Below are 25,919 nucleotides of genomic sequence, written 5' to 3' on the forward strand. Positions count from 1 at the left end.
GGGAAGCCCCGAACCAGAGGGACATGGCAGTAAGACTGTGACTCAGCTGGCACCCACTGGAAACAAAAGCTATTTTCAGTGTCAGCGTAAGGACAAGGCTTGTTCCTGCAGTCTCAGACTTGCTAATTTCTCCCCACTCCTTCGTCCTATGGCCTCCCAAGCCCTGGGAGTTTCCCTGCCACCCAAGGAGGCTTTGGAAAGAGGGGCTCAGACAGATGGGGGTCACAGCTGCTAGATGAAGACAAAGCCGTGAACCTCAGGGCAGGAACAGTCTTGGAAATGCCCACGTCTCTCCCAGGTCTCTTGGCAGCTGGAGTTGCCAGCCGCTTGCCACAGTAACAGCTGGTGCCTGCAAGACACGGGGATGTTTTAGTGGTGACATGACTCTCCTGGGTGCTGGGGATATTGGCTTTCAGGGACCCCTTCTCCATGCAAATATATTTCAAATCAAAGTCTACAACTGCATTGTATAATGATAAATAGAATCCGGGCTAGATTCCGTATCAGATCTGCATCCTTATTACATCTTATTTCTTCTGATTTTAACAGGTTAAAATTAAAGCATTTTTGTGGTGCCTAAAAGTATATGTTTCTGTGAGGTATATTTAACTTATATGCAGAGTACATCATGAGATGTACATCATGAGAAACGCTGGGCTGGAAGAAACACAAGCTGGAATCAAGATTGCTGGGAGAAATATCAATAACCTCAGATATGCAGATGACACCACCCTTATGGCAGAAAGTGAAGAGGAACTAAAAAGCCTCTTGATGAAAGTGAAAGAAGAGAGTGAAAAAGTTGGCTTAAAGCTCAACATTCAGAAAACTAAGATCATGGCATCTGGTCCCATCACTTCATGGGAAATAGATGGGGAAACAGTGGAAACAGTGTCAGACTTTATTTTTGGGGGCTCCAAAATCACTGCAGATGGTGATAGCAGCCATGAAATTAAAAGACGCTTACTCCTTGGAAGGAAAGTTATGACCAACCTAGATAGCATATTGAAAAGCAGAGACATTACTTTGCCAACAAAGGTCCGTCTAGTCAAGGCTATGGCTTTTCCTGTGGACATGTATGAATGTGAGAGTCGGACTGTGAAGAAAGCTGAGCGCTGAAGAATTGATGCTTTTGAACTGTGGTGTTGGAGAAGACTCTTGAGAGTCCCATGGACTGCAAGGAGATCCAACCAGTCCATTCTAAAGGAGATCAGTCCTGGGTGTTCTTTGGAGGGAATGATGCTAAAGCTGAAACTCCAGAACTTTGGCCACCTCATATGAAGAGTTGACTCATTGGAAAAGACTCTGATTCTGGGAGGGATTCGGGGCAGGAGGAGAAGGGGATGACAGAGGATGAGAAGGCTGGATGGCATCACCGACTTGATGGACGTGGGTTTGGGTGAACTGCGGGAGTTGGTGATGGACAGGGAGGCCTGGCGTGCTGCGATTCATGGGGTCGCAAAGAGTCGGACACGACTGAGCGACTGACTGAACTGAAAAGAATATGGGCCCTGGGTCCTGTGTGTATTCTTTGCCTGATGGAGAAGTTGGCCCCAGACTGGCTGAAGAACCGCTGATCCTAGAGGCCACCCTGGGCAATCTAGACTGGACTCTTAGGGTCTGACAAGGTGACCCCCTCATATCTTTAGCCTCCCTGTGCCCCCTTTCCCTCCTGTTGGGAGGCAACAGAGTGGAGGGATTAAGAACACAGGTTCTGGCATGCGGGTGGGGGGAGTTCGTGACCCAGCTACTAGGAGCTTCTGGCTCTTTGGTGAATAGCAGACATAACCATAGTGCTTCCCTCGTGGCTCAGATGGTGAAGATCTCCGCAATGCAGGAGACCTGGGTTTGATCCCTGGGTCAGGAAGAGCCTCCAGTATTCTTAGTGGATACTGGAGAATTCCACAGACAGAGGAGCCAAGCCCACTACAGTCCATGGGGTCGCAAAGAGTCAAACACGACTGAGCAACTAACACACACACAACCATAATCTCTGCCCCTCTGAAGTGTTGGAAGGGTATGATGAGATGCGGTGTGCAAAGTGAAAAAGCAATCATGACAATAATAACTAACCGTTTCAGCCACAAGAATGAACAATCCAAGGCCACAAGGCAGTCACTCAGATAGACCTCGAAAACCACACGCTGAGCAAAAGAAACGGAATTCTAAAAGATACTTCCTGTACATTTCATTCATGTGGATTTTGGGAGGCGGGGAATTAAACTCTTATGTTTAGGGATCTGTACCAGGTTGACTAAAGCTATAAAGAAAACTGTACAATGGACCATAAAATCAGGATGGTGGTCTTCTCTACGGGAAGGGAGGGACTGTGGTTGGGGGGTTCTGGGAAGACTGGGGGGCTAGCCAAATTCTATCACTTGCCTGGGTGGTGACCACCCAGATGTGTCCTCTTTGCAAACATTATGAAACGGGTTCATATATATTTTAGCCAATTCTCTGTAGGTATGAAAAGCGAAAGTTTTAGTTGCTCAGTCGTGTCCAACTCTTTGTGACCTCATGGACTGTAGCCTGCCGGGCTCCTCTGTCCATGTAATTCTCCAGGCAAGAATACTGGAGTGGGCTGTCATTTTCTTCTCCGAGGGATCTTCTCAACCCAGGGATCGAACCCGGGTCTTCTGCATTGCAGGCAGATTCTTTACTGTCTGAACCACCAGGGAAGACACTGTAGGTATAATTCACATCTTTAAAAATGCAAAAGAATAACAGTAATAGCATAGTGAGATTGCGTTATGTGCAAGGCACTGTTCTAAGCTTCTAAGCACAGTCCCTGGCACTTCATAGACACTTCACAAAGGATAGTATTTAAAGTTACCATTATTATTGCTATGCTCAGAATATAAACTAGAACTAATGTCCCTTGTCTCCAAAGGGCTTGTGAGGCTTGAATAAGAGCTCACAGACAAAGCACCCAGTTGGTACACAGCACACAGTGGGTGCATGACCATGGTGGGTGTCCTTCTGCTTGTCCCAGACTCAGAGACACTTCTCCTGCTGAATAAACCTTCCTACACTCCCCCACCAGCAGGCTCACCCTCCCCAGGTCCCAGCCCTCTGCATGCCCACCCTCACCAGCTGCCCATGGAAAGAATCTGGATGGCAGTCCATCCCCATCCTCACTTCGCTCCTCCTCCTCTGCTCAGTCCTGCCTGGTGAGCTCATGCCCCAGTCAGACCTTCCACCACCTGTTCTGTAGGCCTGGCCTGGCTGGGGTGGGAGCAGGCAGAGATGCCCATATCTGGCACAGCCCTGGCTCTGGTTTCCATCCCAGCCCATGATGCCTGGTGGAGGCAGGGGTTCCTAGGACCCTCATCTCAGCCTCACCAAAGTGCCATGTTCCTGGAGTATGTGCTTCCAAAAAGAGAGGTTTGGGATTAATCAGAGTTTTAGGGCTAGCAATGCTTATTCAAAGATGGATAGGTAAATTGAGGCTCTAATAAGTAAGATCTAGCCCAAAGAATGAATCTCTAATGGTAGAATCTCAGGTCTAGGATGAGTAAGTGGTGGTGGGTAGAGATTGGAGTAAGGTTGGTCGAGAGGACCTCCCTATCATCTGCTGTTTATTTATTTGACACCTACTATGTGCCAAGTTTGTCACATTTATATTTCATTTTCACAAAGTACATATTATTATACCCATTTTATAGGTTAAACATGACAATAGCAGCTTCCGCTAGTAAGCATCTGTGAGGAGCAGGTGCTGTGCAAAGATCTCAGGATCTTTCCTGCAGCACAAGTGATGGGGACGGTCAGGACCAGAAGTGGGGTTTGCACCTGGATCTGGGCAGTCCCAACGCCTCTTGTTCAGAAACATGTGTCCCTAACACCCCATCTGGCATCAGCCTCCCCTGCTCTAGGTTTACAATGAGAGGGCTGCTCAGTTTCAAAAGGCAGGAAACTAACATCCTTAGAAATGGGAGAAGAACTCCCCGGACAGACCCCAGAGGGGGTTCTGATTCCTGCAGGGTGATAATCCCTGCACCAGAAAAGCACACTAGTGGGAAACGGTCTCGATTTGTCTTTAGTACTTGGCCCAGGAGACTGATTCTGCCTCTTGGCAGGTGTGTGACCTTGGGCGCGTCTCTGTGACTCAGTCTCCTCTTCTAGAGAAAGAGGACCCTGCAAGTGTTCACTCTGGGCTCTCCCCACTCCCCCTTGCTCATTCCACACCAGCCTCAATGGTGGCATGCTCCCACCTCAGGGCCTTGGCACCTGCTGTTCCTTCAGCCTAGAATACCCTTCCCCCAAACATCCCCATGGCTCCCTCCCTCACTGCCTTCAGGTCTCTGTTCAAATGCCACTCCTTAGTGTCACCTTCCTTTAAAAACTAATAATAATAAATATCCCCAGAATTTCCCCAATTGTGCTTTCTTTCCCTGACACTTATCTCCCATCTGACAAATTACAGACTTACTTGCCTCGTGTCTGCCTCCTCACAGCAGAATGTGTCTCCATGAGAGAAGGGACCACAGCTGTTTTGCTCACTGAATTTCCCCAGTGCCCAAAACATTGCCTGACACATGCTTAATAGTAAGCGCTCAACAAATACTTGTTGAATGAATGAATGGATGAACACAGAATAATGCTTGACACATATAAGCACTCAATAAATGTTAGCTACTATTGTAATACTAAGTGTTTTCCAAGACATCTGCCTTTGTGGGAGGAGCTTGGGAGATAATAACAGCCAAATCCGGTGTGACCTTGACTAAGTCACAATGCCTCTTTGAGCCTCGGTTTCCCCACCTATAACATGAGGGGGATGAAACATAGTGTTTAGGGGAATTCTAAGGAGTCAACCATCAAACCAGCTCCCTTTTCTAGATGCCAAGAGCTATGCTAAATCTTCAACTTGCACAATCTCATTTCACTTTCATCACTGCCCCATGGGGAGGTCCTCTGATTATCTGCACTTTCAGACAAGGAAATTGAAGTTCAGAGAGGCCATGCAATTGCCCAAGGTCACACAGCTGGGAATGGCAGGAGCTGCTTCTCCTCAGACACTGGGGTCAGGACCCTCCTGGGCCCGCCTGTCCTGGCCAGAAATCAGGATCCCACCCCCTCCCACCTTCACCTCTCAGGCAGCAGAGAGGCCCTGGGCTCTAGAGTCACACTTGCCCAGGCCCAAGTCCCCCTGCTTACCCTCCAGGCTCAGCACCATCCCCATAGCAGTGCCCGCTCCTGGCGTCCTGGGAAGGCCACTAACACTTCACACAGATTATGTGGCCCTGGGTCAGATATCTCACCCACTGGGCATGGGGCTCCTTCACCTCCTGGCAGCTCTCCAGAACGGGCCCCAGCTGGAACTGAACACAGTGCCTGCAGCCACACAGGAAGACACCACCTCAAACACCTGTGAGCATTTCTGGAGCGCCTACTGTGTACCTTGCCCTATGTAAGCTCAGGATGGGACATTTCTCCCTGTTACAGAAACCTCTGGGGCAACTCAGCCTGCATCAACAGGTAACATACAAGTGAGGGCTTCCATGAGCCAGTTCTTCAAACACTGTATCCAGAAGACCATATACTTTATTTCTCGTCTGTCTCCCCCACGAGAATGGCAGCTCTACAATGGCAGGAATTTTGATTTGTTCCGCTCACTGTTGTGTCCAAGTCCTAGATCAGGATCTGGTGCGATAAAAAGTTGAGAAATGAATCATTTGGTCCCATGGAAGAGGGGAACCATGCCAGGTAGAGGTCAGCTCCAGTTTGCAGAATAGGAAACTGAGGACCAAGAAAATAACTTGCCCAGAGTCAGACAGATGATAAATGGTAGGACCTACAATGAAACCACCTCATCCCAAAAGCCTCATAAGCACTCCAAAGCGCTTTGCAAAATATATCACTTTATAGAAAAGATTCACCATGAGAATTATTTAAATAATTCTCCCATTCTGGAGTATCTGGGGGAAAAAAAAGTCCTTCAGTTGTGTCCGACTCTTTGAAGGACTATACATACAGTCCATGGAATTCTCCAGGTCATAATACTAGAGTGGGTAGCCTTTCCCTTCTCCAGGGGATCTTCCCAACCCAGGGATCGAACCCAGGTCTCCTGCATTGCAGGCGGATTCTATACCAGCTGAGCCACAAGGGGAGAGGGTCTGAGTTAAGATCCAATTTGCCAAAATTTTACTTAGACCCAACTTTTTGTCCAAGCAGCAGTAAATGGCGTCCCCTGCTGGAGGAGATGCAGCTTGTCAAGAACCCGGGGGTGACTGTGAGGGCCTGCTGCCCCCTGCTGGCACAAGGTGCCCCCTGCTGCAGCCTCTGGAAGGATCAAGGATCGGACAGTTTTCTCCTGGGAATAGCCCAAAGCCAGCCCAGAGCACTTTTCTCTCAGCTGCCCCCAAGAACTCCTTAGGAATCTGTCTCTTACCAGTGAAATGAAAGTTTCTCAGTCATATCTGACTCTTTGTGACCCCATGGACCGCTGCACACCAGGCTCCTCTGTCCATGGGATTCTCCAGGCAAGAATTCTGGAGTGGGCAGCCTTTCCCTTCTCCAGGGGATCTTTCCAACTCAAATATTGAACCCAGGTCTCCCACATTGCAGCTGGATTCTTTACTGTCTGAGCCACCAGGGAAGTCCAAGAATACTGGAGTGGGTGGTCAGATCAGGGGATCCTGATCCCCTTCTCCAGGGGATCTTCCTGACCCAGAAATCAAACTGTGGTCTCCTGCATTGCAGGCAGATTCTTTACCAGCTGAGCTACCAGGGAAGCCCCGTCTCAAACCAGGAGCCTGTGATAATTGCAACTTTCATCTTCCCAACATGCTTTCTCTCGCCTTTTGGTGGTTTATTTGGGGGAACCCTTGTTCTCACCTTACATGGTCTTGGAGGGCCAATCCTTGTCCTGGCTCCCCACACCTCCCCTAGCATGGACATATTATCAAGACTCCATTCCCCACTTTCCCCCCTTCATATATTGGCTTCATTCTCAAGCAGCCCCTCTCCCTGGAGCTGCCGAGCTGCCCCCACCAACATCCCCACATCCTCCCAGCTTAGCAATCCCCGCTGGAGGAGTCCTGTTTCCCAGTCTCAGCATCATTTCTGGAGGAGGGTGCTGGGTCCTGCTTGGATCCCAGACCCATCCGTGAATCAATCAATCACCATGATCCAGGGGACGGGACCTCTGATTGGTCAACTTCAATCATATTTGACCTCTTGGCTCCAGGCAGGCTTGAAATATTATTTCAAAACTTCCCTCTCAGTTATATAAATAATAATCTCCTTTTCCCTTGAGCCAGTTTAGGTTGAGTTTCTGTCCCTTGAAATGAAAGGAATCCTAATAGGCTGCTCTTGCCATCACCCTTAGCACTGCCTTCGTTCAGACCTTACTCTTTCAACTGATACTTGTTGAATAGTTACCATGTATGAAGCACTGTCCTAGAAGCCTGGCCTCTTAACCACCATCAGCAACACACTGCTTGACTCCATCCCTGAAATCCACCCTTCAATGGTGCAGGGCTTCCACCCTGGTCGAACCATCTTCATTTCTCGTGTGGACAATATATTGCAGTAGCCTCTGCACTGGTCCCCCTAATTCCCACCTTGCCTCTCTGAGGTCAGTTCTCCAAATAGCAGCCAAAGGGATCCTGCGAAAACCTAAGTCAGTCTGTCATTTCTCAGCCCCAAACCCTCCCACAACGCCCATCTCATGCAGAGAAAGTTCCCACCACGGTCTATAGCCCCTGTATGATCTGACCACCCACCAATATATCATATTTCCTACTCTCTCTCACTCTCCCTGAACTCCAGCCTCCTTGAACACACCCTGCCTCAGGACTTCACACCTGCTGGTCCATCGTCCAGCCACACCCTTCCCCCAGGTAACCTCTCCGATAGCTTAGTTCAGATATCACCTTCTCAGTAAAGATGTCTCTAACACACAGCCCTTTTCCTGTTTTATTTTTCTCCATGGCACTTAGCACCATTTGACAGGCTATCTATTTTTTTCTTGTCTGCCTCCCGAGGCCAACTCCATGAAAATAAGTATTTTTGTCCTTTTTTGCTCCTTGCTGTAGCCTCAAGGCCTAAACCCAGCACCTGTCATACAAATAATAAACACTGAGTGAATGAGTGAATGAATGAAGTTGGATAGAGACCAATTATTAGGGACGTCACAGTTCCTGCTCATGAGTTTACAAATGTAACAGGGCACAAAATGGGGAGATGTCAAAGCTCCCAAAGTAAGACAGAGACAGGATGAAAGTCTAATCCAGGGGGAAATGGTCACAAAGTTGAAGCTGACTTGGGGTTTGTTCGCTTCTGCCTACCCTATTAACTCCTGATTCTTGGTGACATTTCGGTCTTCTCGCTCTTTCCCATAGCTGCCTGTGGTTATCAGAGCAGGGACTGTGGGCCCAGGAGGAAACAGAGTTAAGTAGCCCAGCTTTTCCAGGTGCCCCCCGACAAGGCTGTGACACCACAGGAAGAATTAGTGCCTGAGTCACGTCTATGGCAGCCCTGAGGAGCCTGCGGAGTCACGTAACCGGGTAGATGGTCCCCACGAGGACCTCCCCTTATGCAACAATGGAGGCAAGATTACATTTATCTCTGAGACCCACAGCCTCGCACAGTGGGTGGCACAGTGGGTCTCAACAAAAAGTTCTTCAAATGAATGATCTTGATGAATAAGTGAGTGAGTGAAAAAAGAGACGTGTTAATAACTGGATGGATGGATGGGTGACTGAAATGATACAGAAAAGGAAGAATGGTTGGGTGATGAGTACATGGGAAGGTGGGAAGATGGGGAAAAGGAGGGAGACGAGATGGTGAATGGGAAGAAGGATGGATGGAGAGGTGAAAGGTGGATGGATAGCTGAAGGGGTAGGAGAGCCAGGTGACAGAGGAATGAAGGGTGGGGAGAATGGAAGAAAGGGGGACAGAGGTGTGGGTGGATGAATAAATCAATTAAAGTAAGTGACTGTTGCGCCGGCTTCCAAATACCCTCCTTCCTAGAGCACAGGAGAGCACAGAGAAGAACGGAGTCAGTCCAGGAGTGGATATCGATTCTTGATGGAAAAAGAAGCCAAAGGAAGTTCCTACCCCTCCCCAGTCCCTGAGTGATGGAACTGAGTCAAAGATATGCTGTTGAACTAATTAATGCTTGTCCTCTAGAGAAGGTGATGCACCTAACACACAGCTTCTCTTCCCTTCTCTTCTCTATCTGCTTTTTGTGTAGCCTAGAGCATGAGGGAGTGTCCCAGAGAAGCCCGGGTTCTGGTGCCAGCTCTCCGTCTTAAAGATGAGTGATCTTGGTCTGCTCTGAGACTCAGTCTCCTCATCAGCAAAATGGGTGTAATGCTAGAACCTATACCATACACTGATTGTCAGAGTTGAATAAAATGATACACGATGAACCATGTATCTCAGGCAAGTTTTGTGCCTGCCTGAGCCTTGGTATCCCCTTCAGAAAATGCAGAGTAATATGGGCCTCACAGAGTCAAGAAATGGGGCAATGTGGTAGACCGTAGGGGCAGTCAGGAAATCTTCCTGGAGAAAACTGTCATCCGTGCAGGAAACGAAGAACCAGGCAAGTTAGACGTGGGTGGCAGAGGGGCAGGAGGGTTTCAGGCAGAAGAAATGATGATCCCTCGTTCCTCTCCCCGTCGCCACCACCCTGGTCCAGACAGTATCCTTTCCTGCCCACATCACTGCAGGGGGCCTCCCCGCTGCCCTCTGACCCCTTTCCATCTGCTGTCCCCCACAGGGGTCAGAATCATCCTTTTAAAACACAGACAGGAGGAAGGAGATGAGGCCACAAGAGGTAACAGCCAGAGCATTTGAGCTTGTAGACTGCAAAGGAGTTTGGATTTCACCCTGAGGTCAATAAGTACCTACTGGAGCATTTCAGGCAGGAGGAGGACACCAGGGTAAGATGTGTGCCGCGCTCCCTGCCAGGCTGTGGCACGCGAAGAGATCAGGAGGGGACAGTTTAGCCTGCACTTCTACCCCTTCGGGAAAAACTGGAGGTTTCACTCTCTCCGTCAGTCTCTCCAGTTGTAAAATGAGCATCACCTATTTTTTGGTATTGAGATAAAAGCATTTTATCGGTATGTGCAGGGGGGTGCCAACGTCTGTTGCTTTGCCTCCCCTGCGTCCATTCCCCCCAGTTTTCCTTTGGAGAACACCCCTCCCCTACTCTCGTTCAGATGGGGCTGACCCACCCTTCAGCTTCACTTTGAAGCTCGGGCTTCAGTAGTTGCAGCTCTCAGGCCTTACAAGGTGGGCTCAGCAGTTGTGATGCGCAGGCTTAGCTGTTCCGAGGCATGTGAGATCGTCCCAGACCAGGGGTCAAACCCATGTCCCCTGCACTGGCAGGCAGATTCTTATCCACTGGACCACGAGCGAAGTCCAGCAGTGGCTTTTCTTCACGCTTAGAATAAAATCCAAATTCCCTGCAACAGCCATCAAGGCTCTGTAGCCATCATGCCCACCTCTCTCTCTGACATTATTTTCTGCCACTTTCCTTCCTGGTTTTTACGCTGTAACCATGCTGGGCTCCTCACTGTCCCTCCAGCATCCAACCTGGACCCTGCCTCAGGGCCTTTGCACTGCCCGTTCTCTCTGGAATCTGTCCCCTCAGACACCTACACAGTTTCCTCCCTCGCCTCCTCAGATGCCCTTTGTCACGGAGGTCCTCCTTGACCCCTCTATCTGAAATAGGTTCTCACCACCCTACACCCCCACCACTCTTATTCTGCTTCGGATTTTCTCAGAGCATGGATCGCTGGTTGAAATTACATCATATCTTTATTGTTTCTTTCCTTTTTCGGCCATACCATGTGGTTTGCAGGATTTAAGCTCCCCAACCAGGGATCAGCCTGTGCCCCCTGCAGTGGAAGCGCGGAGTCCTAACCACTGGACCTGCGGGGAAGTCTCTGTATTGTTTCTTGTCTGTTCCCCCCACTGGATGTCAGCATCTCCAGGGCAGGAGCTTTTTCTGCTTTGCTCCTCTGTCAGTGCTTGGCACTTAGGAGGCCCTTAATAGTTGTTGAATAAGTGCAGAGTCCTCTGTCATACTGAGCATTTCCTGTCTTCCCAGAGCTTCACACCCGTCGTCGCAGGAATCCTGTGAGACTGCAGTTGGAATGCAAACTTGAGAGACTCCAGCATCTTGGCTCAACTCAGATATTCAGTCTCCTTCAGCCCCACTTGCCTGTTCTGGGAGATGGATCTGACAATAGTGCAAATACGTACATATAAGTAGGAGTTAGGGTTCTGGCGAGCGACAGATGGTACGCCCAGAAGAGCTGAATGGAACAGAATTTGACAAGGGCTCTGTTCGTGACGGTGGGGGCAGGGGAGCAGGAGGAGAGGGGGATACAGGAGCCCAGTGAGGGCGGGACCCATGGCCGTGTGTCTCCCCCAAGCAGGGCTGAGGGTGAGGCAGGTGTGGGGGTGATAAGCACCGGGGCAGCTCAGTCCTCCCTGCGGGTGCCCTTCATCAACAGAACTCAATCAGCAGCCAGGGGGCCTGGGAGCCTCTGGGATGCACAGGTTTCCCGGGGGGGCAGAGGGCCCAGAGAAGGATCCTAAGGCTGTTGTGAAGGGTACACGAAGTCTGGGCTGTGACTTGCCTGGTCCGGCAGCGGTGATGTAATTGATGCTGTTATAGGTGGATGTTGGAAGCAACAGATGACTGTTAGGCTGCAACACATGATTTCCTTCCTCCGTCCTCCGTTCCCTCCCTCCTCACCAAGCGTTTCAGCTCTGCTAAGCGCTGAGATCCACTCGAGGAGTATGCGACTTCCTGAGGTGCCAGAAGCAACACTGTTTTTATCACACAGTCACCTCCGTCCCTCAGTTCAGGGATGCACACTTTTGTTTTTTCTTCACGTTTTCAAGCTGCTGAAGTAGGACGTGTCCTTGTGGTGGGTGTTGCTCACGAGGACAGACCTGGTCTTTCTTGTTCCCTGTGGTGTCTCCAGCACCTAGGACAGTGCCTGACTCGCAGGAGATGCTGGGGGAATATCTTGGGGATGAGGGATCTGACGTTTGCAGTGCCGTGTGTGTGCATGCGCATGAGTGTGCACGTGTGTGCGTGCATGAGTGTGCAATGTATGTTGTGTGAGTGACTGTTGAGGTGTCTCAAGAAAGGCTTGACAGTTTCTTGTCAAAAAATTTTCTCCATGAGGAATGTCTGAAGATCTTGAGTTTTGGCCAAACGGCCTTCCGCATTGGGTTTGGCCCAGTCCCGCCCTGGGGCTGTGAATGCGAATGAAGAAGCTGAAGGTCTCGAAGGCCGAATCATCAGATGTGAGGGGTTCTTCTTGTGGGAAAAGGGGGCAAGACCGGGGCACTGCCCAAATGCCACAGGCATTGCCCTTGGAGATGCCACCTCGTCTTCCAGCAGTCCCACGCGCCGGGGCAGAGTGGGGCAGCTGGAGTCACTGTGCCAAGCCCTGCCAGGTGTCTTACCGCGTCCACGAGAGGCAGGTCCTGCAGCAACCAAGGACCAGCGGTGTTCCCTGCCCCCACTCGGAGGAGCGGGCTGGCTGCGTGGAGTGCGGGAACCACAGGGAGTGGAGTGCCGGCTGTCCCTGAGTGAGTGGGGACGGCCCCTAGGGCAGCTGTCAGAGGGAACAGCCTGGCTGAACTGCAGGGCCCTCCACAAGTTCCCATGTGGGGGCTGAGTTTAGGGTGGGACTTTGTCTTCCCGTGCCCTGATCCCCCTCCTCACGCTGTGAATGAAGTAAGAGGTTCTGACTTTCTCTAAGCATCTCGATGTCTTCTTTCTACTCATCCCCCAGTGTGAATCAGTTATGGTTTTGTCTAAATGAAGATGATAGGAAACTCACCTTAAACTGACCTGAGCGAAAGAATGGGTGACTCGGGTCTGCATTCAGGCATGGCTGGGTCCAGGAGCTCAAACAACGTTGCCGGGACCCACTCTCCATCTCTCAGCTCTGTTTTCCTCTGAGTTGGCCTCATTTTCAGACAAGCATTCCCCCCGTAAGTCTTTGATAGCTCCACACTTCCCTGGAATCACTCTAGCAGATGGAAGAAAAAGCCTCTATCTCCTTAGTTTCAGCAAACGTCCTAGGATGAAGTCTCATTGGCTTGCCCTGGGTCCTGTGTCTGCTGCTGAACCAATCAGTAGGGCCAGAGTGATGCAATACTCTGATTGGCCACACTGGGGACACGTGTTCCCTTTGAAGCTGAAGGTTTTAATTATTTTTTTTAAAAAAGGCATTGCCGAGTTCGAAGCAGAGGAGTGACATGATCACATTTGAGGTTTTAACGGGCGGTCTCTAGCTGCTGGGTGGGAGTCAGGGTACTGCAGTTGTCCAGGCGTGAGAGTATAATCTACAGTAGAAAAACCGACTAGAAAAAAAAGAGTTTCACGTCACTGGAAGTGTTCAAAGAGTGGCTGGATGACCTGGCAGGGAGACTACAGACCAGATTCAGGCACTGGCTGGGCAGCTGGACCAAGGGGAAGCCCCAGCCTTCTGCAAGGATCCCCTGCCAGGCAGGTGAGAGATTTTGCAGCAAGTTAGGCAGACGCCGCTCTACGCATGTTCTTTCCACGTTGCTGACACCCCCAGAGAACTGTCACCACGCCTGGTCTAGACCCAGGGTCACAACCTCAGTACCGTTGGAGCCATAGCAACAAAGGAAATATGACCACAAGTTGGTGTTGCAAAAACGTGCCGCCAGATGGCGGTGTTTCTCAAAGCCCATCCCATGTTTTTCTGAGTAAAGGAGAAATTCTAGCTTATCAGTACAGCTGAAAAAGGAGGTTTTAAGGTTGCTCTTCCAGCCCTAGAGACCCAGATAACATCATGTCAGCTGAGCCTGCTGGAGCCAGACTGAATTTCCCACAGTCCCTTGGATCTCTCTGCCCCATCTCCAACAGACCCAGGCTCATCAGGAAATGTTTTTCTGGACAATTCAAACCCCAGCTTCTTCTCTGAACCTCAATGCCCTGCCTTCTGGCCATCCATCCTCCTCACTGACTATCAAAAAGCTTTTTCTGGAATGCAGTTCTAGCCTGTCACCTGAAATCCTTTAGTGGTTCTCATCTCCTTTTCCCTCGATGCTGCTGCTGCTAAGTCGCTTCAGTCGTCTCTGACTCTGTGTGACCCCATAGACGGCAATCCGCCAGGCTCCGCCGTCCCTGGGATTCTCCAGGCAAGAACACTGGAGTGGGTTGCCATTTCCTTCTCCCATGCGTGAATGTGAAAGGTGAAAGTGAAGTTGCTCAGTCATGTCTGACTCTTAGCGACCCCATGGACTGCAATAGGTTTCACAAAAGGTCTTTTGTGATAGTGAATCACAGAGCCCCCAAGACTGGTGGTTGAAAATCTAAGGGTTCTTGCAATACATCTACAGTCAAGCCCCTGCTTCCTCCTTCTGTTTGATGTCTCAGCACACTTCACTTTGGGGCTTCCCTGGTGGCTCAGATGGTAAAGAATCTACCTGCAATGTGGGAGAGCCAGGTTCCATCGCTGGGTTGGGAAGATCCCCTGGAGAAGGGAATGGCAACCCACTTGAATATTCTTGCCTGGAAAATCCCATGACAGAGGAGCCTGGTGGGCTACAGTCCACAGAGTCCCAAAAGTAAAAGTGAGGTTCCTCAGTCGTGTCCAACTCTTTGCGACCCCATGGACTGTAGCCTACCAGGCTCCTCAGTCCATGGAGTTTTCCAGGCAAGAGTACTGGAGTGGGTTGTCATTTCCTTCTCCAGGGGATCTTCCCAACCCAGGGATCAAACCCGGGTCTCCCGCATTGCAGGCAGACGCTTTACCGTCTGAGCCACCAGGGAAGCCCCAGAGAGTCCCAGAGAGTCAGATACAAGTGAACAACTAACACTTTCACTTTCCCTGAAATGCAAGGGCCCCCACAGCTCAGATGTGCGCAGCTGGCATTGCCCTCCCAGCCTCCCTGTCCCCATCTTCTTTTAACGTGACTTTGGCTTCCTTTTGAAGAACCACCCTCCCCACACTCAGTCCACATACTTTGGATAAGGCTGACCTCACATTCCCATTGCTGGGACTGAGTATGTGACCCAGACATGACTGATTGACATCTTCCTTCACCCCAGGCTGTGATTGATTGGATCATGAATCAGCATGCAACCCAGACTGGGCCTATGAGAACCATCCCTGGGGGGTTGACTGGAATAACTAGGAAAGGGACCTCCCATTCCACTAGGGACACCAGTTTGGAGTTGCAGAGGACTCTCTTTGTCAACACTTGGGGACAGTGTGCCTGAGATTCAAGCTAACACAGCAGAGCTAGAAGGGGGAGAGTCATGCTGACCTTGGAGTCACCTTGGAGTCCCTGGGTCCAGTCTTGCCTGAAGCCAGAATGCACGGGTGGGTTTTCAGTGACCTGCACCAATACTTTCCCTTCTCAGCTGAAGTATATGAGCTGTGTCACAACCCTCAGAGCTCTCAGACTAGTACAATGAAAACATACTGCTAAGTCGCTTCAGTCGTGTCCGACTCTGTGCGACCCCATAGACAGCAGCCCATTCGGCTCTGTCCCTGGGATTCTCCAGGCAAGAACACTGGAGTGGGTTGCCATTTCCTTCTCCAACTCATGAAAGTGAAAAGTGAAAGTGAAGTCGCTCAGTCGTGTCCGACTCCAGGCACTTATGTTTTCATTCGGAGAAGGCGATGGCACCCCACTCCAGTACTCTTGCCTGGAAAATCCCATGGGTGGAGGAGCCTGGTAGGCTGCAGTCCATGGGGTCGCTAAGAGTCGGACACGACTGAGCGACTTCACTTTCACTTTTCACTTTCATGAGTTGGAGAAGGAAATGGCAACCCACTCAGGTGTTCTTGCCTGGAGAATCCCAGGGACAGGGGAGCCTGGTGGCCTGCCATCTATGGGGTTGCACAGAGTCGGACACAACTGAAGCGACTTAGCAGCAAGTGTATAAATGGGGACTTTGAGCTTTCCAGGATTGAAATGAGAATGAAAGAGCCTAAAGTATGTAAAATATTCAGTAGGGAACTTGAAAACCTCGAGGTCATGGTCTATCCTCTAAGGCTTCATTAGCCGCTCCAGCCCACCCTCTCCCTGCCTCCACCCCATTCTCACCAATCATTTCCAAGCCTCATTTTGCTCTGACTGAAATTGTTTATTTCTTCCACAGCCACCCTGTCTCCCCAGAGGCAGACTATAAGCTTGAGGGGGACCAGAGTCCCATCTTTCCGACCCCCACTGCTCCCAGCTGAGCTGGGCACACAGCAGGTGGCCAGCAATGTAACTGAAGTGAAGGTGGGCGACGCCAAGGGTTCCTGCTTCACCTGTGGGCTCAATTTCCCTCCTGCAGCAGGCTGAAGTCCCTCCCATCCTCACGCTACCATATGGTAGTGTGATCTGGAGTCAGACTGAAAAGGTGAAAAGGAAAGTGTTAGCTACTCAGTCGTGTCCGACTCTTTGCAACCCCATGAACTGTAGCCCGCCCGGCTCCTCTGCCCATGTTTCCATGCAAGAATACTGGAGTGAGTAGCCACTCCCTTCCCCAGGGAATCTTTCTGACCCAAGGATCAAACCTGGGTCTCCTGCATTACAGGCAGATTCTTTATCGTCCGAGCCACCAAAGACTGCTGGGGTTCAAATCCTAGATCTACTGCTTAATAGCTGAGCAAGTCACAAGTAGGTTACCACCTCTCCATGTCTGTGTGCCCTATGTATAAAATGGGCGCGATAACACTATTCCATCGGGCTGTTATGAGGCTTAAAGGAGATAATTTATTTAAAGCATTTAAAATAAAATTTTAAAACAATATTTTTTAAGTACATAAAACAGTATCTTCTGACACGTGATAAGTACTCAGTAAATGTTAGGGGGTTGTTTTTTTTTAGGCCATCCTCAACACCTCTCCTTACCACAAACAATTCTTAAAGTCAGTCAACTCTACTGCCTAAATCACTCATGAAAAATACAAATCTTACCTCTTAACTGGTCCCCACGTCTCCTTTCTGCCCTTCTCCCCTCCCTCCTCCCAGAGGTGGAAAACTGACTTTTTCTATACAAAAGACCTCAGCTCTGCCCAGCCTAGACAGGGGCAGCTCCTAGACCTATTGCCTTTTTGATGCCTTCCCAGAGGAGCAAAACAAAGAGGTGTGCAAAGCTTTGAGGCTGCTGGGTCCACCAGCCTGAGCTGTTTATACAGCAGCAGCCGCTGGGGAGCTGATAACACAATGTGATTCTGTGAGCTCAGTTCAGACTGTGGGAAAGTGTCACAGATTACCCTGCCTGGTCCCCTTCCTGGGCCCCCACTCCTGCCCTGTGACGGGGGCCCTGTGGGTGCAGCTACACCAAGAACCTCAGCCCCACACTCTCCATGACCCTATGGCTACCAGCACCCTCTGCACCAAAATCAGATGAATACAAAAGCATTCCTAAGACGGTCCTTCTGCAAGTTTAATCTGGGGGAGTCTAATTTGCTCCAAAGTCTCATTGCACAGAAGAATTGATGCCTTCAAACTGTGGTGCTGGAGAAGACTTCTTTTTAAAAAAATTTTATTTATTTATTTATTTTAATTGGACGCTAATTACAATATTGTAGTGGTGTTTGCCATACATGGACATGAATCAGCCATGAGTGTACTGTGTTCCCCATCCTGAACCCCCCACCCATCTCCCTCCCCATCCCATCCCTCAGGGTCAACCCAGTGCACCAGCCCTGAGCACCCTATCTCATGCATAGAACCTAAACTGGCAATCTGTTTCACATATGGTAATATGCATGTTTCAATGCTATTCTCTCAAATCATCCCACCCTAGCCTTCTCCCACAGAATCCAAAAGACTGTTCTATACATCTGTGTCTCTTTTGCTGTCTCGCATATAGGGTCATCGTTACCATCTTTCTAAATTCCATATATATGTGTTAGTATATTATATTGGTGTTTTTCTTTCTGACTTACTTCACTCTGTATAATAGGCTCCAGTTTCATCCATCTCATTAGAACTGTTTCAAATGCATTCTTTTTAATGGCTGGGTAATATTCCATTGTGTATATGTACCACAGCTTTCTCATCCATTCATCTGCCGATGGACATCTAGGTTGCTTCTATGTCCTGGCTATTGTAAACAGTGCTGCGATGAACATTGGGGTACACGTGTCTCTTTCAATTCTGGTTTCCTCGGTGTGTATGCCCAGCAGTGGGATTGCTGGGTGGTATGGCAGTTCTATTTCCAGTTTTTTAAGAGAGCCCCTGGGACAGCCAGGAGATCAAACCAATCCATCTGAAGGGAAATTAACCCTGAATACTCCTTGGAAGGACTGATACTGAAGCTAAAACTCCAGTATTTTGGGCATCTGATGAGAACAGCTGACTCACTGGAAAAGTCCCTGTTGCTGGGAAAGATTGAGGGCAGGAGGAGAAGAGGGTGACAGAGATGAGATGGTTGGATGGCATCACCGATGCAATGGACATGAACTTGGGCAAACTTCGGGAGATGCTGAGGGAGAGAGAGGCCTGGTGTGCTGCAGTCTTGGGGTCTCAAAGGGTTGGACACGACTGGGAGACTGAACAACAACTACTCATTTGCTATGATTTGGGAAGACACCACATCCAAAAATACTTTCTACTCTCTACTACCTGAATTTCCACCATTTACCACTGCAAGTTGTGGGGAGCAACAAGGAGCTAGAAGCAAGCGGATAGCCCAGCTCCAAATCCTGCTGGGTCGCCTTGGCTAGCCAAAGCCCGCACCTGTCTGAGCCACGCTCTTCCCAGAGGCTGAGCAGGGACCTTATTATAGGCCAGAGCTCCAGAATGCCATGAGACAGAAACCAGGTTGGATGAGACACCCAGCTTACAGAGTACACTGGTGGGCAGTAAATGTTATTGTTTGATCACTCAGTCGTGTTGGTGACCCCATGGACTATAGCCCCCCAGGCTCCTCTGTCCATGGATTTCCCAGGCAAGAATACTGAAGTGGGTTGCCATTTCCTTCTCCAGGGTATCTTCCTGACCCTGGAGGGGATTAAACTCTCATCTCCTACCCTGCAGGCAGATTCTTGACTACCAAGCCAGCAGGGAAATCCCAGTAAATGTCAGGTCTCTTCCACTTTGAATTTTTTAAAGCTGCTCTCTTTGAAACATAAGCTTCTGAAGGAAGCTCCCCTGAGGCTCCAGGTAGAGGGGTCCAATCAATCACCCTTCTCAGGACTTCCCAGCTGATCCAGAGGTAAAGAATCTGCCTTACAATGCAGGAGATGTGGGTTCAATCCCTGGTTGGGGAGCTAACGATCCCATATGTCCAGCAACAACTAACCACCACACCACAACTAGACATCCTGGCTCCACCCCACAAGGATCTGCCCACACTGAAATGTCCCGCAAGAGACAGGAAGACTCCACCTCCAGCACCTGAGATCTGTATGTGTTCTCAGTCTCTCAGCCATGTCTGACTCTTTGGGACCCCATGGACTGTAACCCACCAGGCTCCTCTGTCCATGGATTTCCCAGGCAAGACTACTGGAGTGGGGTTGCCGTTGCCTTCTCCAGGGAATCTTCCTGCCCCAGGGATTGAACCCACGTCCCTTGCACTGGCTGGCAGATTCTTTACCACTGTGCCACCTGAGACCTGTGGCAGCCCAATAAATTTTTTAAAAAATCACTCTTCTCCCCGACAAAGGAGATTTAGATCATATCCACTTGACAAGGTGACAAAATTTAGATTTTTTTGGTCTCCAGTGGGGGACAACCCTGAATATTAATAATCAACCTTGATATTCATTGGAAGGACTGATGCTGAAGCTGAAGTTCCAATACTTTGGCTGCCTGATGCGAAGAGCCAACACATTGGAAAAGACCCTGATGCTGGGAAAGACTGAGGACGGGAGGAGAAGGGGGCAACAGAGCATGAGATGGTCAGATAGCATCATTGATTCAATGGACGTGAATTTCAGCGAACTCCGGGAGATAGTGAAGGACAGTGAAGCCTGGCATGTTACAGTCCAAAAGGTAGTAAAGAGTTAGACACAACTTAGGGACTGAACAATAATTTAAATTGTTAGAATTTAAAAAGGATGGGGAGGGGGGTGTTCCCTGGTGGTCCAGTGGTTAAGAATCCACCTGCCAAGGCAGGGGGCATGGGTACCATCCCTGCTCAGGGCACCTAAGCCCTTGCACCGCGGCCGCTGAGCCTCCGCTCTCGCGTTCCTGGATGGGCTGCAACGACTGAAGACCCAGCGCCCTGGAGCTTGCGCTCCCCAGCAAGGGAAGCCCTGGCAGTGAGAAGCCTGCAGGCCGCAATGACGACCCAGCGAAGCCAAAAATAAACAAGTAAATCTTTTTAAAATAAAAATGGCGTCCTCCCCACTAAGCTAAGTTGCTTCCGTTGTGTCCGACTCTTTGCGACGCCATGGACTGTCGCTGGGCTCCTCTGTCCATGGAATTCTCTGAGCGAGAATACTGGAGTGGGTTGCCATTCCCTTCTCCAGGGGTTCTTCCCGACCCTCGTATCCAACCTACTTCTCTGATGTCTCACGCACTGGCAGGTGGGTTCTTGATACCATGCTGGCGGGGCAGGGGCGGTGGGGATGGGGGATGGGGGTGTCTCGCTATGAGGTATGCCCTAGACCCTGGTACCCACGGCCACGCCTCCCACTGAGCCCACAGTGGCACTGCCTGCCTACCGTCAGGAACTCCCACCCTCGCAGTCCCCCCTTCGCCCAAGTTTTAGCCTACCCCCGCCACCCCTCACACCCAGTTCCTCCGCCCCTCCGGGACCACCCTGCCGGTTCCCTCTCTCTGCTCCGTGTCCGTCCACTCCAAGCCCTCTCCAGGCTTCAGCCCTTCGTTCTGCTTCTCAGCACCGCCTCCATCTGCCTTCTGAACCGCCCTGCCAGCGACGGTCGCCCGCCCTCCCGCTCCCACCTCGAACTCCTCCAAGCCCCACGCCCTTCCCCCAGCTAGAGCTGCCAGATAAAATTACAGGATGCCCAGTTAGATTTTAATTTCAGAAGAAGAATCCGTTTTGGGCCTAGTTTTTAATTTCAGACGAATAATCAATAATTTTTAATATAAGTATTCCAGTTCCAGTTCAGTCGCTCAGTCGTGTCCGACTCTTTGCGAGTATGGCCCGTGCAATATTCAGGACACACGTATACTCAATAAATACGGGTTATTTATCTGAAATGCGAGTGTAACGGGGCGTCTTGCGTTTTTATCCACTAAACCTGGGGCCCTACCCCTCGCCGCCCGCGCCTCCCTCGCGCGCCTCCACACTGCGGGAGCCGCCGACGGCGGCCGCTCCGCTCTCACCCGGTGTGGCCGCGTGCGCCCCTCCTCTCTCGCGCTGTTCCTGCTGGGTGCCCTGCGTCTCGCCCCGGAGTGCCTGGCTCGCGCGCCTCTTCCCCGAGCGCTCCATCCTCGGACCGCCCTCCCAGGCCCCGTGCAAGGTGAGGACTCTTGCGCCTTCTCTTCCCAAACGCTCATCGACTTTCCTCCCATTCGTGTCCATTCGGCTCCCCAACCCACAGACTCGCGCAGCGGAGTCGGGGGCCCGCGCGCCTCTTTCTCCGCGCGCCCCTCCCAGCCCCACTCTTGCCCTGGCGTCCCGCGCGTCCCCGTCCCCCTTGCTCGTGAGCCCCTCCAAGTCCAGAACCGCACCCCTCCCCACCCTCCACCAGGCTGGCTGTCTTTCTTCCTTGCGATGGCACGCTGGTACCCGGCTCCCCTAGGCCCTGAGAGCTCCGCCCCCGCCCCGTGCTCCGCGGGGCGCACCTCTGCGGACTCGCGTGTAGTTGGGGCCGCAGTCTCCCACCTTGCCGCACTCCTCATCGCAGAAGCAGCGCGGGGGCCCGCGGGCGGCGCAGGGCAGGTCACGACCCGAGCAGCAGCGGCCCAGCACGGCGCCGCCCTGCCGGGCCCGGAGCGCGCTCGACCTGCCCTGTGCTCAGGGCACCGCGGCCACCGCGGTCAGAGCGAGCGCCAGGGGCAGGATCGGCGCCCCGCCACGTGGGGCCGGAGCCGGGGTCCTGCTGGGAACCGGAGGCGGGCAGGCACCGACCCTAAGCAGCCGTCCTGGCGCGGCGGAGGCTGCTGGCCTGACGGCTCCCCTACATGTCACGGAGCTATTTTTTTTATTCACCCCTATTCATCCTATCCGGGCTTCCCTGGTGGCTCAGTGGTAAAGGATCGGCCTGCAATACAGGAGACGCGGGTTCCATCCCTGGGTCGGGAAAATCCCCTGGAGAAGGCAATGGCAACCCACTCAAGTATTCTTGGAGTGGGAAGAATACTTGGGAAATCCCACGGACAGAGGAGCCTGGAGGGCTGCAGTCCATGGAGTCCTAAAGAGCTGGAAACGACTTAGCAATTAAACAACATTCTATCCAAATTTTGCACAGCTTATCGGCAGTGAAATATTAAGATAATAATGGTAACAATCACAGGGTTCAACTAGTAACAACAAAGTAACAACAACTATTTCAACAAAATTGTTCAAATAATACCAACTTTGCAGGGTTCCCTTTGCCCCCAGGTTCCAGGGAGGTACAAGAGATACTGAGGTTCAGCAAAAATATGCATTGTCATAAACAACAGTAGTGTATCGTTACAGCAGTAATAACAGTAATAGCCACTATGCCATACGAATAGTAGCAAGAATATTAAAAATAGCTGCCATATTATTTAAACAGTAATAATAGGCTTAATAATTGCCAGGTAAAGGAGCTTTGGAGCCAGACTGTGTACCAGGCTCTTTGTGTATCATCAGTAATGCCCAAATCTGAGTCCCTTGAATACAGCTTCATTTTTTGCTATACTCCTACCATTTTGACTATCATTTCCTGAACATGTCTCTTTAAATTGACTCATTTTTTAAAATTTTCAGTGATTTCTTTGTTACAAAGCTGTATCACTCAAGAAGATGAGAAGACAAGCCACAGACTGGGAGAAAATATTTGCAAAAGACACATCTGATAATGAACTATTATCCAAAACATACAAAGAACTCTTATAACTCAACAAGAAAACAAACAATTGGATTTAAAAATGAGCCAAAGGCTTAAACAGACACCGCACCAAAGAAGAACTACAGATGGCAAATAGCATATTAAGAGGTACTCCACATCATGTCATTAAGGAAATGCAAATTAAAACAATGAGCTACCACTACACCTCTGAATATTCATCAGAAGGACTGATACTGAAGCTGAAGCATCAATGCTTTGGCCACCTGATACGAAGAACTGACTCACAGGAAAAGACCCTGATGCTGAGAAAGACTGAGGGCAGGAGAAGGGGGCAACAGAGAATGAAATGGTTGGATGGCATCATCGACTCAATGGATATAAGTTTGAGCAAACTCCAGAAGATAGTGAAGAACAGGAAACCCCCGCGTGCTGCAGTCCATGGGGTTGCAAAGAGTCAGACACGACGAGCAATGGAACAACAATAAGACTGTGACCTGCCAGGCTCCTCTGTCCATGGGATCACCCAGGCAAGAATACTGGAGTGGGTTGCTATTTCCTTCTCCAGTGGATCTTCCTGACTCAGGGATAGTACCCTCATCTCCTGCATTGGCAGGCAGATTCTTTACCACTGAGCCACCAGAGAAGCCCATATGATACTATACTGATTTCAGGCAAGAATACTGGTGAAAGTGAAAGTCACTCCGTCGTGTCTGACTCTGCGACTCCATGGACTATACAGTCCGTGGAATTCTCCAGGCCAGATTACTGGAGTAGGTAGACATTCCCTACTCCAGGGGATCTTCCCAACCCAGGGGTCGAACCCAGGTGTCCCACATTGCAGCCAGATTCTTTACCAGCTGAGCCGCCAGGGAAGCCCAAGAATACTGGAGTGGGTCGCATCTCCTCCTCCAGGCAATCTTCAGGACCCAGGGATCAAACCATGTCTCCTGCATTGCAGGTGGATTCTTTACCTCTGAGCCACTGGGGAAGCCCAGGCAGGAGAAGGGAACGACAGAGGATGAGATGGTTGGATGGCATCACTGACTCAACAGACACGAGTTTGGGTAAACTCCAGGAATTGGTGATGGACAGGGAAGCCTGGCGTGCTGCAGTCCATGGGATTGCAAAGAGTCAGACACGACTGAGCGACTGAACTGAACTGATGTGTCATTATACATCCGTCCAAACCCGTAGAACTTAAATACCGAAAGTGAACAGTCATGTAAATCACGGACTTTGGGCGATAACAGTGAGTTGATGTATGTCCCATTACTGTAACTAATGGGCCACTATGGTGGGGAATGTTGCCAGCGGACGGGCTGAGTAGGGGTAGGGGTCAAGGAGTTTATGAGAACTCTCTGTACTTTCTGCTGAATTTTACTGTGAGTCTAAAACTGCTCTAAAAAACAAAGTCTATTTTAAAAGAGAACATATCACTACCATAAGTGGAAAGCCAGGAATACTCTTTTCATAAATGAAACAAGAAGGAAAGAAGGTTGGAAAGAGAGAAGACATATAAGACAGAGGATACTGTGAGTTCAATCCTCACATATTGGAGCAAAACTCAGTAGATAATGTTTCTAAAGCTGATAAGTCAACAAACGTCCACCTGAATACATGATTTAACGCTATGGAAATAACAATTAGAAGAAATAGCTACAAAGACATAGTGGCCATGCAAAGTGAGGATAGTCAAACCTCCTGATAAGACTGTTCAAATGTAAAAAGTACAAAGATACCATTTCTTACCAATTAGTGAAAATCAGAAAGGTTGATTTTTTTTTGAATGGAATTGAGGAGGGTCTGGAGAAAGGCAGGATTTCCCCAGTGGCTCAGCCGTTAAAAGAAAAAAAAAAAACATCTGCCTGCAATGCAGGAGCCTCGGGAGATGTGAGTTCAATCCCTGGGTCAGGAAGATCCCCTGGAGGAGGAAATGGCAACCCGCTCCAGTATTCTTGCCTGGAGAATTCCATGGACAGAACATGGGGTCGCAAAGAGTCAGACACAACTGAGCAGCCAGCACTTTTCACTTTCATATATATGTAACAATATTATATGCATATAAAATTGTTGTTGTTTAGTCCCTCGGTTATGTCTGACTCTTTTTGACCCCATGGACTGTAGCCTGCGAGGCTGCTCTGTCTATGGGATTTTTCAGGCAAGAAAACTGGAGTGGGTTGTTATTTCCTTCTCCAGGGAATCTTTCCAACCCAGGGATCAAACCCACATCTCCTGCATTGGCAGGCAGATTTTTTAATGCTGAGCCACCAGGTTACTTATATACATATATACAATATTGACTTGCAAATGTTTTAACTACCAGAAGAAAGAAAGAAGAAAGGAAACAAGGAGCTAGAAACAGAGAGAAGTGGTCCCTATTGATGTAAAGGTCAGGTGGGAGCAGGCATCCACTTGTCCCCAAGGCAAGAACCAGCAGCTTCCTGTAGCTTCTAGCCTCCAAAGAGAAGCTTATTCTCCTCTTCGCAGGGAGGGGCCCATCAGAATGCCGGAGAACCTTCCAGCTGAGGTGGAGCACCCCTCTCTCCATGGTTCTGGGCTTCAGGGTACTGGGCTTTCGTTGAGGCAGGGAGGCTGATCCTTCGCCCTTCACTGCTCACATCTGTCTCAGTTATTTGCTGCTGCGTAACAAACTACCCCAGAGCTTAGAGGCTTAAAACAACCATTTATTATTATCCATCAGAGTCCTGTGGGTGGGTTGGGTGGTTCGCTTAGGGTCTCTCATGCAGTTGCAGTTAGAAAGCAGCCGCTGCTGGGACTTCCCTGGCGGTCCAGTGGTTAGGACTCTGTGCTTCTACTGCAGAGGGCCCAGGCTCAGTCCCTGGTCAGGGAACTAAGATCCTGCAAGCTGGGAGGGCATGGGGGAACACAGCTGCTGCTGAAGTCATGTCCAGGCTTGATGGGGCCAGACATCCAAAACAGCTTCTCCACTCACCTATCTGCCACCTCAGTTGAGATGACCAGAAGAATCAGGGACCAGCTGACCAT

At 50.2% G+C, this 25,919-nt stretch overlaps 1 pseudogene; it reads right to left on the reverse strand.

The window, feature by feature from the left end:
- Positions 1-196: 196 nt before the first annotated feature.
- LOC147360035 (uncharacterized) lies at positions 197-25,919 on the reverse strand (annotated as a pseudogene).

The sequence above is a fragment of the Bos grunniens genome, chromosome 13 (genome assembly GCF_055505025.1).
Source record: "Bos grunniens cultivar Pamir isolate PY7600 chromosome 13, Bosgru_T2T1.0, whole genome shotgun sequence".
NCBI lineage: Eukaryota > Metazoa > Chordata > Mammalia > Artiodactyla > Bovidae > Bos > Bos grunniens.